Source organism: Motacilla alba, chromosome 5 (assembly GCF_015832195.1).
Source record: "Motacilla alba alba isolate MOTALB_02 chromosome 5, Motacilla_alba_V1.0_pri, whole genome shotgun sequence".
NCBI classification, from domain to species: domain Eukaryota; kingdom Metazoa; phylum Chordata; class Aves; order Passeriformes; family Motacillidae; genus Motacilla; species Motacilla alba.
Window position 1 is genome coordinate 32585105 of NC_052020.1, and position 15888 is coordinate 32600992.

Consider the following 15888-nt stretch of genomic DNA (forward strand, 5'->3'; position numbering starts at 1 on the left):
AAGCTGTCATCTGTACTTACTGAGTAATCACTCACAGTAGACACTTAATGTATCTAGGCATTTCTGCATATAATATAGCTTAGCATACTCCCCAATAGGCAATAGTACAGTAACTTGTGAATTAGTTTAAATTAGACTTTTAGTTATTTCAATTTAATTTTTTTGAAAAACAAAGAGAAAGCTAAAAGGTCAAGTTTCTTCTTCAGAGGTTTCTTTGGGTGCTAAAATCTTTCTTTTTCCCCCTTTGTTCATATCATTATTGTTATTCCTTTTTTCTGTGTGGTGTGTATGCTTCTTTTTGAGAATGGGATTTTAAATTTCATGAAAAGTAAATTTGAAAGCCCTGAAGACAGAAGTCACATTTTGGTTTGTAAAACACAATAAAGCAGACATCACAACAATAATTTTCATATAAGTCTGCACCGTAGAATTTATTGATGTTCACATAAAGTTGTTTTGATACCCTTCAGTGTTTGTCTAATAAATACTACTTCAGACAGAAGACTGGATTAGTGTTAATGAATATTGTATTTGATTTCACTGTAGTCAAGAGTTTGATTTTGAAGACAAGAGATTAATGGCTTTGTATTACTCTTACTAGAAGCTAAAGGACAGCAAACTATTCCAGAGATATCATTCAAGAGCAATCAAATAATAGTAAGCTTTAACCATCATCAATTTGCTCAGAACTTGAGTCAGTATCCTGAAAATGAACTTTGGGACACCCATTGTGCCAAATAATTTCTCTTGAATCTGTCTGGTTTGATAACATTACTTATCATATCACACACAATTTTTTAGTGGCATTGCTTCTGTTGGTTATTCTGGTTTTTATGAATATAAGGGAATTCCCTCCTGGGGAAATTCCAGATAAACATTTAGTGTCCCCAACAAAATGAGAAACTTCCCAACCAAGACAATTACAAAATTGGGTTAAAATGCATTTATGCTTAGTAGTGTAGTGTAACTTTTAATGTAAATACTTGTTTATCTGAAACCTCATTCACTGGGATATGCCCAAAAGAAGAGGGAAGCAGCTGGCAATACACAGCTGTATGACTTACATGGTTACTTACTTACCACATAATTTTTTTCTGACTTGCATTCCCCTCTTTTTATAAGGTTTAACTGACAGATTGTTCACAGGATCAGATAGTTAAACAACACACATGTTTTCTGAAAAGTGTAATATGGCACATAACCTATTCAGCTAAATGTAAACATATTTAAGAAATACATGAAAATAAAATATATAAAATATATTAAACAAATATTATTTGGTATGCTTTTGCATATATGCTTTTGATAGACCATTGCCAAAATTGTTATGCATGAGAAACAGATAAGCCAAGTCACTACAAATCAGGCCTAAACTCCCTTATTTCCCATCACACTAAATCTTTTCTATGTTCATTTTTTTTTGGTTAATTAAATTTTAATCCTACAGGAGTTAGTCAAAACAGAATTCATACAACTTTACATATATTGTATTATGCAAATTAATAATCATAGCATTAATATATTCAATATATTCTGTACTTAATGTACTCATTCATATTGGTTTATTTCTCAGCAGCTGTAAACGAAGTTTGTCACGTACTGAAACTTCCTGATACAAAAAACCACCACAATTATTTCACTGAACATGGACAAAATGCAAACTTTCAACAGATATGAAAGAATAAAGGCTTCATTTATATCTATGTGACTGAAATACAAGTCAAACAAGTAAAGTGACAAAAACAGTATCTGCCCTTTGGGAAACACTTGCTCAAAGTGCCTCGAGAGTGAGGGGTTGTTTGTTTGTGTGGGAGATTTTACTGGGTTTTTTTTCCCCTTTTCTTCTCTATCTTGTGACCATTTCTTTTAGCCAAAGGTGTTTCATGCCTCATGGTTGGTATTCACCCCCTGGCGAGGTTATTAAAAACAGCTCCTGTGCTACCTCAGAAGATTACTTTTGATAAGACACAAATCACCAACTATTTAAACAGTCCATCTAATTTAAAGGACGACTGCTCATTCTGGGGATGGTTAGGGATGTTGATGTCACTTGCTGAATTGGGACTTAATTGTGATTTTAAATGACAATAATTTATTAAGTTTATTTTTATAGACTACACGTGGCCCTAAATAACAATAAATTTATGAATAGTGATTGCGTGCCGCAAATAACTCTTTTCTGTGGTCAGACAATGTGTGATTAATAAGAGTCTTTTTTATCATTTCCTGGACTTAAAACAATAAATAAAAATGTGCAATCATAGATATATAAATTAGGTCATGCTATTCAGAGGGTTATATTGAGAATTCAACCATTTTTGGTTTTTCCTTTTTTTTCCCATTTTACTGTATCATAACATGTTCCATTTTTATTGTGTACATAGAATGTCTCTTTATATTGTTATGGTGTGTGTATTCTTTATTCCCTTTTGCTGCTCATCCGTCTCTCCCTTTTCTCCCTTTTTTTTTAATGTGACACCTCTGAGCTGGTACCCATGGCAACACCCACTAGTAGGGGTGAGCCTATGAAGCCGCTGCAGCTCCCCATCACTCAGTTCTGACAATGCCAGTCATTAATCTAGCAGTGTCTGCTTACCCAGATCTCTACAGGTCCTCTTCTGGTCTTGTTTCCTTCCAGCAGTTGCTGCCCTGTGCACAAAGATTCAAAAGATTACTGTTAATGATTTTCCATTTATTTAAAACAGCTCAGACTGGCAGCACTGTCTAATCCACTCTTAATGGCACTGAACATTAAAGTAGAGGGCAATCACTGTGTGAAGTAGTTTCCTGAATTTCAAAATTCAGCTCTGAGTTTTTATAGTATCTTAATTCTAATTAAAAAAAACAGGAAAATCAAATAAAAATTACAATTACTTAGGTCTCTATTGTATTGATGGAGGTAGACTACAACATATAAAAATGTCCCCAAACACTTACAATGAAATTACTTCTGTTTTTCAGTCTATGAAGAATTGTTGTTGTAGGTTCTTTAATTAATGAGTGCTATGTTGTAGTTTAGCATCTTGCACATATTTTGCCTACTTCTATACAGACAGGTCTAAGCCTGACATACAAGGGAGCTCAACTTCCATTCCAGCAGAGGTCTTGACCTGTCCAGATACATTTGCAAAAGATACATTTCATTCTGAGATTAATCTTTGACTGAGATTTTAAGTGAGGCTAAAGACATTATGGACACAAATCCCACTGAACTATAACAGAAATTCTCTCCCTAGATCCCTCAGGTGTTTCTGAAATTAATTCTTCAATTTTAAGAGTAAAATCCAGGATGTAAGAATTACATTTTGCTTTCTGTGGGTTACAATTCATGCATTTAAATTCTGTGAAGTTAAGCCTTGGACACTTGTCTAATTTCATATATGTCATGTAAATAAAAAGTGTTTCATTCAGTGAATGAAAAGTTTCTAGATTGTTTCTACCTTTTAGTGCATATCATAATCTGTGCATGATTAGATAGATGCAAAATTTCCAAGGGACCATGCACATGCTTTCTTTTGCTACTATGGTATTTAGCAAGGCCTTTCTGCTAAGATGTGTGTCTGTGGTCATAACTGCAGTTGTATCCATTGAGATAAAAAATGCAGATGTGCTGAAACTTCCTGGGAATGGCTGAGATTTAAACTCATACACAACCTACCAGGTATTTCAAGAATCTGTTAAATGCCATTCTAAAACATGGCCTTGCACTGGGCCTCTATTTGAACTCCAAAGACCTATCAATTTTAGACAATGCAGTACAGAAACCTTTGTCAAATTTTTCTATTCCAACTTATCCAAAAATTTGTGTCCTTGTACTAAATAGCTCTTTCAAGACATGCAAAATATACCAGAATGTCTTTTTGTTAACAAAAGTTAACAAAATCTTTCTTTCAGGTCATATTGCCAGGCAACTATGAGGGACACTTCAAGTTTAAGATAAGTGCCTATCTTGACAGTTTAGAGGTAGCTTCAAATCACATTGTGGGAAATCTCTTTGACTTGATGATTGGCTGGTATGAACTTCAAAATATTTTGATAAGTGACTAAGAAGTGAATGACAAAAGTGAAAGTGGTATTGGGTTAAACTCATCAATCCATTTGTTGGGGGGACAATTTGTTGGAACAGTAAAGAACAGAAATTTATATAATCAAAAAATAGCAGACACTAGAATAAAAATTCCAAGATGCATTTATTCTAAATGGAAGAGGAAATTTAAATATGCCAAGTGCAGTTGAAAAATTTATCCTAGTCAGGGTTAATGTTAATGTATGTTCCGGTTTTTTATGTTTATCATTGAAATTTGGGACAGTATTATTAGATCGTTGTAAATACATTATCCTATGCTGAAAAAAAGAAAAATCTATATGTATTAGAAAATTATTCCACTCTTCTGTGAGCTCTGAAAACATGCAACCAGAAAAAGCATTCAGAATTTTTTGTTATGAAAAAAGCATAATTTCATACAAAGCAGATTCTTGTACCTCTTTTATTTTTTAATTTTTAAGTAGGAAAAGGTGGATAAAAGCTTTACAGAATAATTTATTAGTTAAATATTTTTACCACTACTTGTGGTATAGATCTAGCATATCTATTATCCATTATATGGCTGATTGTTATAAGCTTTTCAGTTGTTTTTGCTTGGATGTGCCACCTGAATTGTACTTTCAAACTTCAATATTCTAGGAAGTAAAGAGATGCATTTTCAACTCAACTGTAGATGTACATTTTGGGTTGACTATACATCAGATTGCCCAATTTAGGGTGGAAATGGGAACATACAGCTTTAAATTAATTTTAAAACAGTCAGAAATTTGGGAAGAGCTTTTCGCTCATCAGACACCAGAAGCCATGAGAACAATGTCATATCGTGGTCAATCCAGCAATTATGCAATAGAGGTTTTCAGTGTGTTATCTCTCAGGTATTAGCTGAACACCAGGATTTGTCCTGGGAAAGAAGCTGGTATCTCCTTCTGGATATGGAGAGGCTGATACGGGACTTGAATTAGAGCATTTTTAGCACAATTGTCTAAGGTCACTTATATGTCTGAAGGATCAAAAAAGCTGCTCCATTTATGAAATATTTACTAGAACTTTCTTAATCCAGTCCCCAGCAAGTATCAGGAAGGCAGATTCTGCTAACTAATTCTATAAATACGATGGACAAATAATAAATGACAATTCTTATTTAAAGATTTTTTTTTCTCAGTACCTGCACCAATTTATAAAAATACTGTTTCTTGCATATGGTTTTCATTTTAAAGTCAGGGAACCAATTTTTAATTTTTTTTTTCTGTAGTGAAATTGAATTGGACATCCCTCATAAATCTTGTAACTTTAGTGGACATTACTCATTTCACCCAAAAGCATGGATGGATGTTTTAGAGTTTCTCAGTCATTAAAATGAAAGCAATCTCAATATTACTTTCCTAGTAGCCAGACCCTTACTCATGGTGAGTCGTGCCTTCATCTGTAATAGGTGCTATTGATTTCAATGAAACTCTTTGATTCCTAGAGCACTGCTGAACAAAAGCCAAAGTGGTAAAGTCTGTCCCTCATCCCTTTCAACATGTTTTCATAAACACATTACAAAACCTCATCCTTAACATCTCTAATGTATATGTTTCCATTAAAATCAGTTCTTCTAAACACATGTCGATCAATGAAAAATCTTTGATGTAAACACCACACCTAGAGATTTTAAATATATATATAGATAACATCCTCAGGTTTTCTGGCTGAACAAAAAAAGGATTTTGGTAAAGATTAAAAAAATAAATTATCCTTGTTACTAATATTGAATGGATTCCTGTGTGAAAAGTCTACTCAGACTCAGTAGTAAGGGAGCCCAGAGCCTTACAAAGTACTGGAACTTGCATCATTGAGGTAGTGCTGGATCAGGAAGTGTATTACAGACAATAGTTTTGCTAGTTGACAGAAACTATAATACCAAGGGGGGTAAATTATGTTCAAGAGTACCTCAAAAGCAAAGGAGGTTCTTTGATTAATACATAACTCTTTATACTAGGTAGAAACTAATTAGTTCCAAATTCTGATCAAATCATGAGATTACATCCACATTAATACAAATTAATTTGTCATAATGAATGTTAATAGAATTAATTATAATTAGACACTGTTGCACTGGGTGAAATATTTCATAATGGTCTCTTTCACATTAGTAGTATATTATGTGCATATTTCAAAAATATATAAAAGCAAGAATTACATTTAACATTTTTTATTGTGGAGGCATGTCAAGAACAATTACATGAAATTTTGAGTCTAGTTAATGGCCCAAATGAACTTTTTTCTTGTTCAAAGCTAGCCTGCTAAACTCTCTTGAACATTGAAAGCCTGTTTATTTTCTCCTAGGAGGCAAGACATCCAAATACTGTCCAAAATCAAGAAGAGTTGACATCTTCTTTGCTTTTTTCATATACTCTGACTTACAGTCCCCCATGATGCTTGATGCTAAATCATGATATAATGAATACTGAATTACTTAGGCCTTTTCCAATTTCCATAGAAAATGGACTTTAATTCAAAACTATGCCTGGTTAATTAAACTTTCCATGATCTAATTTGATCTAATTATTTCTATAAATTGAGATGTAACCAGAGTTATATCCTAAGGTAGAATTAGGCTATGGTTACCCATTTTTACTCAGATGGAGGGAACAGTGATGTTCTCTCCTATTAACCCTAACCTTGCTGGCCACTTAAATTGACACTGTTCTGCAACCCAAATGGTGAAGAAGAAACTATATTTTCAAAATGTCTGTTGGGGGTGGGAGATGGTATTTTTTTAGAGATTGGTTTTCCTAAATGCCTTTGAAAACTACTGTTTCCCTTTGCATCCATCTTGATTGTTAATAGCACAAGAAAATATTTGATGTCATCCAGGTGTCTTATTGAAAGTCCAGTACATATTTTTTCTCTTTTTCATTTTTGTTCAGATGCACTAAATTATTAAATTCATTTCTCTCTAAAGACATCTTTTTATTTAGATCTGCTCTTCTAAATCATGTACAATATAATCTGAACCATTTGCATTTTTACTACATTCTGAAAAAAGGGACAACTCCTTGCTAAGTTATTTTATCTTGCCAAAAAAAAAACCCAAAACCAAAGCTTGGATCTATTTTTTTCTTTCTAGCAATAGTTTTTACCTTCTGAAAATAACTGCTGGTCCTCCTTTGTGTAGTTTCCTTGAGCAGTTCTCCTTGAGTGAACTATCATTGTTGCTCACCAAAATCTTGTCACATTCATTCAGCTGGTGTACACATATACTGTTCCTTGCATTTACCATAAAATAATTTATTTCTGAAATCTTTGCTGACAGAGAAGCAGAGTGCAGATGCTTGCTTTGCAAACAAACAAGGCAATCTGATGAAGGATTCAAGGCTTCTGGCTGCACTGCCTGAGTTCGTTTAGAGGTTAATAAAATCAGCTCCCTGCTATGCGTTAAAATAAGTAATTAATTTTGGGATATCTGTTAGAACTACAGTGTTATGCCTGGAAAGTAAGGGTAGAAGGCAGTCCGCTTACTGGAAATATCCTCCTTGAGGCATATCCTCACAACTAATTTAGAAGCCCATTTTCAGAGCAGCAGACAATCCAGACCACCTTGTGTAGCTGCCAAAGCTCTCTACAGACAATGAAGAGAAAAAGAAAGAGCATTCTGAAAAATTGAAGGCTGCCTGACTTTAGTTACTTTCCTGTCAGTACACATTGGAAAGATAAGGACTCCATCAGAAAATCAAGTCCATGTAGGTGAGGTGTTAAGGTCTCTATTACACCATCTCAAAATGAAGAACAGTAGGAAATCTTAGGTATTTCCATATTTCTATAATGTAATCTGGTAGTTTTGATCAGTCAGTAACACACAACACAAGGCCCAGAAGGTAGCCTTACTCTTTCCTTGTGCTTAAGAGTAATCTGGGAAAAGGCCAGACTTCTTGATCAAGGTCTCTGGAAATGTGTACAGGCTCTACATTATAATATTATTGGATTAAACAAGAAAAAAAAAGTTCAGAAGTTGAGATGACAATTTTAATTCTTTACCTACCTATCAAGAAAATTATTAAACCAAAAGCTACACTTTCCTTGCCTACCCTAGCCCACAAGTCAAGTAATCAAGGCATAGCTTTGCCAAGTAGCTCAGTAAGAGATCATGAATTGAAATCTTTACTCTAAACTCTGATTTTAAGAAAAGGTTTATTGAATAGAAATAATGATATTGTCCTTCTTTAACTATCAATTGTTGATCATTTGTTGATATATTTCAATTTTATTTCATTAAAACCAATAATAAAACCTTTTTACATCCCTAATTATAGTCATATGACAATATTTTATTGTTGTACAATAGTATCATAGAATGGGAGTGTAAGGTTCATTTTCTTTCATTGTCTTTTCTTTGTATATCCTCAAGTTACTCAACAATTCTGGTAAGGTATTTAGCATCATCTACACACTCTGTTGTCTTTGTTTGTAACAATGCTCTTTGCTAACTGGAGAAGTATTTTGTGTAGAAATTTACTAAATATAATAGACTCATTCATTAAGATAAGTTTAGTAAATAACTTGCATGAAGTATTAACTTTGAGTGATAATATGCTCTACTATGACAGAGATTTTGCTGGGAGACATAACAAACACATGTTTAACAGTTTAACAGAGTTAAACCTAGAATAAAGTCTATAAAATGAATTTTGTCCATTAAAAAAAAAAGAAAAAAAGAGATGTAATTTGACATGGCAATAGCAGCTACAACATTAGCTACCTGACCTTGCCCTTGAAATGACCTCAACCTTGACCTGCAGGGACACTCTCTCTAGGGATGAGAGGTATGTTATTACATGTTATTTCATTACAAGGCCCCTGCTGAGCAGCAACTGCCAAATGGGCTCAATTAAGTGCTTCTTGTGATGTGGATTACTGTCTACTGGGGCAAGTTGATACTAGCAAACATATTTCATTCTCTTAAAGTTTGACTGGATATGAAAAGCATGTGAGTTACTCATTTGGTGACACTTCAGTGTATGATTTATATCTGTTTAGAAACACCATAAGATACAGACATCAGTTGTGCACTGCAACCTTTTCTTGCTCCTTGTCCTTCAGCAGCCAGGCCCTGTTATTACACACAAGGATTATAGAACCAGACCCAACCTTCATAAAGCAACCTTCCAAAAAGAAAAACTACATCAAACAATAGTTGAATTCTGATAGACAAACTCTTGTTTAACACTGAAAATGAAGTCCAAAAATGTCACAGACGCAACTCTGTATGCTGTCTGACTTTTATCTCAGCAATGTTGTATCAGGGATTAAGTTCTGAACACCTATGAGGGCTGCCTTAATTTATTGCTTCTTTAAAATCAATCTTCTACATTGAAACAACTGTGTAATGCTGTTGGTAAAAATGGTGACAAGTGTTTCTTTCTCTCTCTCTAGGTACATGAATTTTATATTTATGAATTAAACACACAGGAATTAAACACACACCCTCCCCCTCATTTTCACTACATTTTTCACTACATATCTAATGGTTTTCCAGAAGTTCTTTTCTGAAGTGTCTTTTGAAACTTGTGGCAAAACACCTCATTGGCTGCAATGTACCTTCTATCAGACTGCCAAAAGAACATTGAGCAAATGAGCAAGACATTTAATGCAGAAAGAACACATAAGGTTTTCAAGTAACAATTTCAATCTCATTTTTATATCTCTGCATAAATTTTTTTGCATAATTTATACGCAGGAAAAGTAAGAAAATTACTTCAGAATCTGTTTTTGCATCCTACCTCTTTCCTTTTTCACCAATGAAATTTGGAGGGTAAACATTTTGCATGAAAACAGCTGGAAAAAAAAAGCTAGCCCCATGGAATTCAGTGGAGGTGTCATTATTTCTAAAGGAGCCTCCACTCCTTCCTTTGACCTCTGTGAAATGGGAAAAACTAGATAGCATTCCTTTGGTCCTGAAGGTAAAAAAAGGAAACATTAAAGGAGGAAATAGACATGTGTAGCCTTTCTTTGTACACTATAAAGAGTTCAAACTGTAAATATATTGTAAACCAAAAATGTCTCATTAATGCATAAAACAATTTCAAGGTTGGGTTCCAAGGTGGCAGACCCTTTTTGGAGGTGCTCAGTGAAAGGAAGAAGAGCAAAGGTCATAAAGAAAACACAAAAGGTTTCACTTCAACATGAGGAAGAACTTTACACTGAGATTGGCAGAGCACTGGAACAGGCTACCCAGGGAGATTGTGGAGTCTCCCTCTCTGGAGACATTCAAAATTCATCTGGATGCATTTCTCTGTAACCTGGTTTAACACCACCTTGTCAGGGGTGTTGGACCAGATGGTCTCCAGAGGTCCCTCCCAACCCTGGAAGTTCTCTGATTCTGTGATACCTTACCTTTCTACCATAGTTTCAGATAAAAGATATTTTGCAAGTTAATTGTCATGCACTGCTTTGCCTAGGAAAAAATCCTGCCTGGATATCTTCTCATGGCTGTTAGAAAACTAGTTTGTTTTTTTTTTTTTCAATTGTATTAGATTTTTACAGACACATAGATTTTCTCTTTAATTTTTGATGTCATAATAACTCATACTTTTTAAAGTGTAGTCTGGATAAAAAACCCCATAAAACTAAAAAGAACAGATGTTGCTTTGTGATGTTCATTGTTTTCCCAGAAACAGATACTCAACACAAGGTGGGAATGGAACCATTTCTTCATGAATATGACTACATTGAACATGAACTACACAAACATGAACTGCACAAACAAGTATTACTCATCTGCTTGACAGACAGTGAAAAAAAGTCTGGTTTTCTTTTTTAAAAAAACATCAGAACCTCAAGTGAGAAAGGACTATACTCTACTACTGCTCTATTACCAGGACTATACTCTACTACTGCTCTATTACCATCCTTTTCTCTACAATGATGTCTGGATGCTTATGCCAAGGAATTCCTTTCCTTTCCTTTCCTTTCCTTTCCTTTCCTTTCCTTTCCTTTCCTTTCCTTTCCTTTCCTTTCCTTTCCTTTCCTTTCCCTTTCCCTTTCCCTTTCCCTTTCCCTTTCCCTTTCCCTTTCCCTTTCCCTTTCCCTTTCCCTTTCCCTTTCCCTTTCCCTTTCCCTTTCCCTTTCCCTTTCCCTTTCCCTTTCCCTTTCCTTCCCGCCAAGGGGCTGCCACCAGTGCTGGATAGCCAGTTCCAGACAACTCCGCAGTGGACCAAAGCTGAGTCAGAATCTGTGGTGCTTCTGTGAAAACCTATTTTTAAACTGCAGAAAACACAAAGAGGGAGGGAATCAGGGCACGCAGAGAGAAAGAAGAGGAGAGAAAGCATTAAAGACATTGAAATTGAAATTATTGAAATTATTGAAATGGAAAGATAGAAAGAAATAGAAAGAGAGGAAGAACTAGGAAGAAATGAGAAGCAGAAGAGAACATCAGTCAGATATTCCGCCATGGTGGAGCAGGTTCTCCCATTAAATGGCTTTAGTCTTTGGAGAATATTATGCTGCCCAGCAATCAGAAAAATACGTTGAAATAAATTGAAACTAAATTAGGTCATTAAAATGATCAGAGTATAAATAATAAAAAGCAAAAAAAAACCCCTCTCATTACTTTCTTATGTGTGACTTTCTTTTAAAGTCTAAGGCTACCAAGACAAGAATGATTTCATGAAAACAATGAGGACTCATTTAGGAAAGGTGAAACATGTCTTGGAATAATGTCGGTTTTAAAGGAGATAATGTTAGCATCAGAAAAGGTTATTTATTTTTTCATGCATCTAAATTCTTTTTCTTTTTCTGAAATACACCTAGAAGCTACTACAATTGCTATTGCCATTATATCTGTGGTAGAAGAAGCAATTGCTTTGCCTAGTCTTGTGCAATCTCAAACGAATCCTTTGCAAGCATGAGGACAGATTAACCCTAGTTTGCATTTTAGATATCTATGCTTGTAATAAAAACTACTTGAAAAACCAAATGTGCACTCAAAAGGGAAATTAGTATAACTGCTGTTGAGGGAAACAAGTGTTTAGACTCTTCACAGCTTCAGGATAACTGTTAATTAGATAATGTATTCTGAAAGCCAGAGAGAGATATTAAGATCATCTGATTTTTCCTCCGGCATAATATGAGATTTAGGACCTTCCTGGATTAATTACTGCATAAATTAGGATGAAATATATAGAAAAACATCTTACCATGGCTGAAATCCTTACTGTGATGAGGATTCCTCTTAGACATTTGAAAAACAATTCCCTGATTTGGATGACTTTTTCTTTCTAAATGAGTTCCCAAGTCATTTTATGTTAGACAATTATCTAAAGTACAGGACAACGTAATTGTTTCTAATACTGCACTTGGAATTTCTAATAATCTTTGATGCTTGTACTGTAATGCAGTGAAAATATGCATTTCATCCTCTTGCATACTTGAAGGTAATAAGACAAATGAAATTACTGATCAAGATTCTGGTCTGTGATTGGCCTGGTTCTTTATTAATTAGGCTCTGCTGTCTTCCAAAGAGGAAGTAGTACCAGCTGAAATCTTAACAGGACAAAAAGGAAAAGCTAATTTCAGTTTTTATCAGAATACTGACACATCCTTGTGCTTGCAAAGCACTATAAAACAGGTACATTAGAGGAATATAGTTATGTTCTTTCAGAAAAGTCATGATTGCTAGTCCCTAGATCCAAAAACTCCCTTTAATTGACTGTATAAATGTAAAGTAATTATGTTTGAATGTGGAAAGATTAAACTCTGCACCTGATTTGCTTGTCACAAAGTGCCTTATTTATTTCACTCTGAACTTTTAGTTAGTATTATGAATTAATCTTTTAATGAGCCTTCTTTGTTTATTAAAACATTTTTGTGTTTTTAAATTTTTGTGAGTTAAATTTCTGTAATTATTTTTTTAATTTTTAGTTGGAAAAATACTACCTAGGTCGAATTAAAAATATATTTATTATATTACATTCGGTGTGATACATTTCTTAAATTTCCTTTGTTAGCTGCAAAGACAACTGTATATAAGTATGAACTATCTCACTGATAATTATTCTTGGGGCTTTTTTCTTAGAATATTTGGTGGCACCTGCTGTCTGGACAGTCATGATGAGTCTCCCATTATAAACTGCATCTAGTTTTCTAGACACTCACTACATTTTCTTTGTGAAATTTGAAACTTAAATACTTGCTAGCTGCTGTAGCTCCTGGAGCACTGTGAAAAAACTGAGGTTGAGCAACTACCACTAGTTTCAATTTTCACTTGGCATTTGTTGCCACCTTGCAAAAAGTTGCAAAATCAACAAATGAAGGGGCTTGTTTTATCTCATTGTGGAATTATCTATCATGGACAAGACCGAAATCTAGATTTGCCTATACCTAAAGATTAAGTGAACTGCATAATGTGTGTCCCTTAGTTGTACTTTTTGCTATGTAACATTAAGTTCATAGACATAAATCAGTGTTGACAATATAACTACATTTAATGTTGTAGGCCATTATTAAAAGACAGAGACATGGGAAAAAAATGATTGCTTTTCCCTTAAATTATATTTATAAGGCATGAAATAAGGCCTGTTAAATCTCACTATTCTTTTGTCACCCAATATTCTTCCATGTTTTCATATTAAATTTAAGTGAATACATTAATTAAAGTTTGATTATTTCAAGAAATTAAATAAGGGTACTTTAGTACTGGTAGTCACACATTAAGAGGTTGGTGCAAACATTTAACTCTGTTATGAAGTTGCCCACTTCAGGGAGAAAGTCAGAAAGTGCGATGTATGACAGATTATAGGGAGCTGAGGGCAAGGGCAAGCAAAGCACAAAACAGAGTGCCCAAGTAAAAGCACGCATGAAAGGAAACTGTGAGTAACTGTTCGATACAGGCATACTTGTAAGAGAGAAGTGTGCAAAAGTTATACTGCTTTCTCCAGAAAAAGAGAAAGAACCAGTGGAGTCCAAGAGGTAATGGGCAAACAGCAAGCAGAATAAATACTGTACATGTTATGTAAAACTTACAACATGTGAGAATTTTTAACACGTATATGCATAACACAGATCGGCCTAAAACCATTACATGGTCTTTATAAAATTTTGCAATTCGTAAAAGTTTGAAAACTTACTGGTGATTTCTGGAAGCTTGAGGTTGCTGGGGGTGCTCTATTTTTTTCCTGCTATAGTGTTTCTTTGAATGTGTAGTTATTATTTATAAGTGTATGGAACATTAAAGCAAAACTAGCAGTATCACCCCAGACTCCGCTTTCTTTACAACACAAGTAAACATACAGTCTGGATGGTGGATGATGTTTTTTCAGGGAATGAATGAAGGAGCATTCTTACAAGGTTCTTGTTGATCTTGTTTGTCAAACGATCACCAAAAATACATAATATATGGTTTTGGCTTTTTTTTCTTTTTTAATGTGCTCTTGCCTTCAATTATGTAGTAATTGCACACTTGTTAAAAATAAAGAAAAATTTCTGTTAATAAATACCAGCTGGAGAAGTGCTTTTTGTTGCCTAATAAAGCAATTGAGAATTAATTTAGGTCATAAGACCAGCATTGAACATTTTTAATGTATTCCCTAACCCTTAACTTTTTTTTTAATGTGGACAGCCTATTTGCTATCAAAGTGGGAAAAGTTGCAGCATATTGGCAACTACTTATTTAAGTGCAATACTCTGATATGATCTGTTTCAATTTTTTGCTTCTTAAGAAATAACCTTATGAAATTTATATTATAACATGTTTTATTCTAGCAGCTAGAGTTTTCAGAATATGTATCAAAAATGACACAAATATGATAGATCTCCTCCTCCCACAAAGTACCATTGCCCTTTTGGCTGAGGAAGAGGTGGCAGTGATAGCAAGACAACTTAGCAACAAATTACACCATGTATATTTTAAAAAATATAAATTAAAATCTGTCAAGTAAAAAAAACTGGCTGCTATCTGTTCCTCTGTTACTTTTAAGTTGTCTTAAAACTTTGTTGAACAAATTTCTCTTCATGATTCCTTGTATTTGATGAGTTTTTCTATGGAGTCCACTCTCCAGGAATATCATGAATTTCAAGGAATCAGTGTTGTTGCATTTAGGGAGCTTTGAGAATATGAACCTACTGAGAATTAAATTCAGTCAAAAAATTATCGAAATGGCTGAAGGAGAAACATTTTGTTTCATTTTAGAAGGATACCTATATAGCTTTCTGGCAAGCTTAAAAAGACAACCCAGTCAGCCGATGAAAAAAGGATGAAAGCATTTCTTGCACAGTCATCCCCGAGACTGGACACTGTTGCCTAGCAGTTCTGACAGATGATTTACACTTACCTGGTTGTCACACACACCATGAGATGCAATAAACAACATCAGGATGGTAGATTTCCTAACCTCAGAGTGGTATATTTTCCAGGCACACTATACTGGTGTATGGAAGGGCTCATACATAATTTTGCAAGCTAAGTTGTTTTCCTCTTGGGCAAGCCCTTTCGTCTTTTCTACTTCCAGTCTGCCTTAAACAATAACATTTTGCAGTTTTTCCCTGACACCTTCATCTTGCTGGCTTTTGAAAGAAAAGAAAGCTTCTTTTGGTGTACCTCTTAGAATTACATTGACCAGTAACACCATGTTATGAATTAGGAAAATAATGTCAGTCAGAATTGGTTGCATTTACCAATTTAAAACAAATTCCATTTCAAAGCACTTTGCCTGCCATCTGAGGTAATTGAAAAGCCAGTTTGAAAAATCTTCTAATGTGCTTTTTAAAATTGACCAAGTTTGCAGAGGCAGCTTCTTAAACAAAATATAATTAATTTCTATCTGTCTATGCTGATCAGGGCAGGCTGACAGTCCTTCTACATTCTT

The 15888-nt window shown here is 34.3% G+C and overlaps 1 long non-coding RNA gene across 1 annotated transcript in view; it reads right to left on the reverse strand.

The window, feature by feature from the left end:
• Positions 1-2597: 2597 nt before the first annotated feature.
• The window catches only part of LOC119701017, a 44037-nt gene continuing 30746 nt past the window's right edge, over positions 2598-15888 (reverse strand). The window contains exon 3 of the long non-coding RNA XR_005256982.1: positions 2598-2649. This is a non-coding gene — a long non-coding RNA (uncharacterized LOC119701017). The remainder of the gene's footprint in view (positions 2650-15888) is intronic.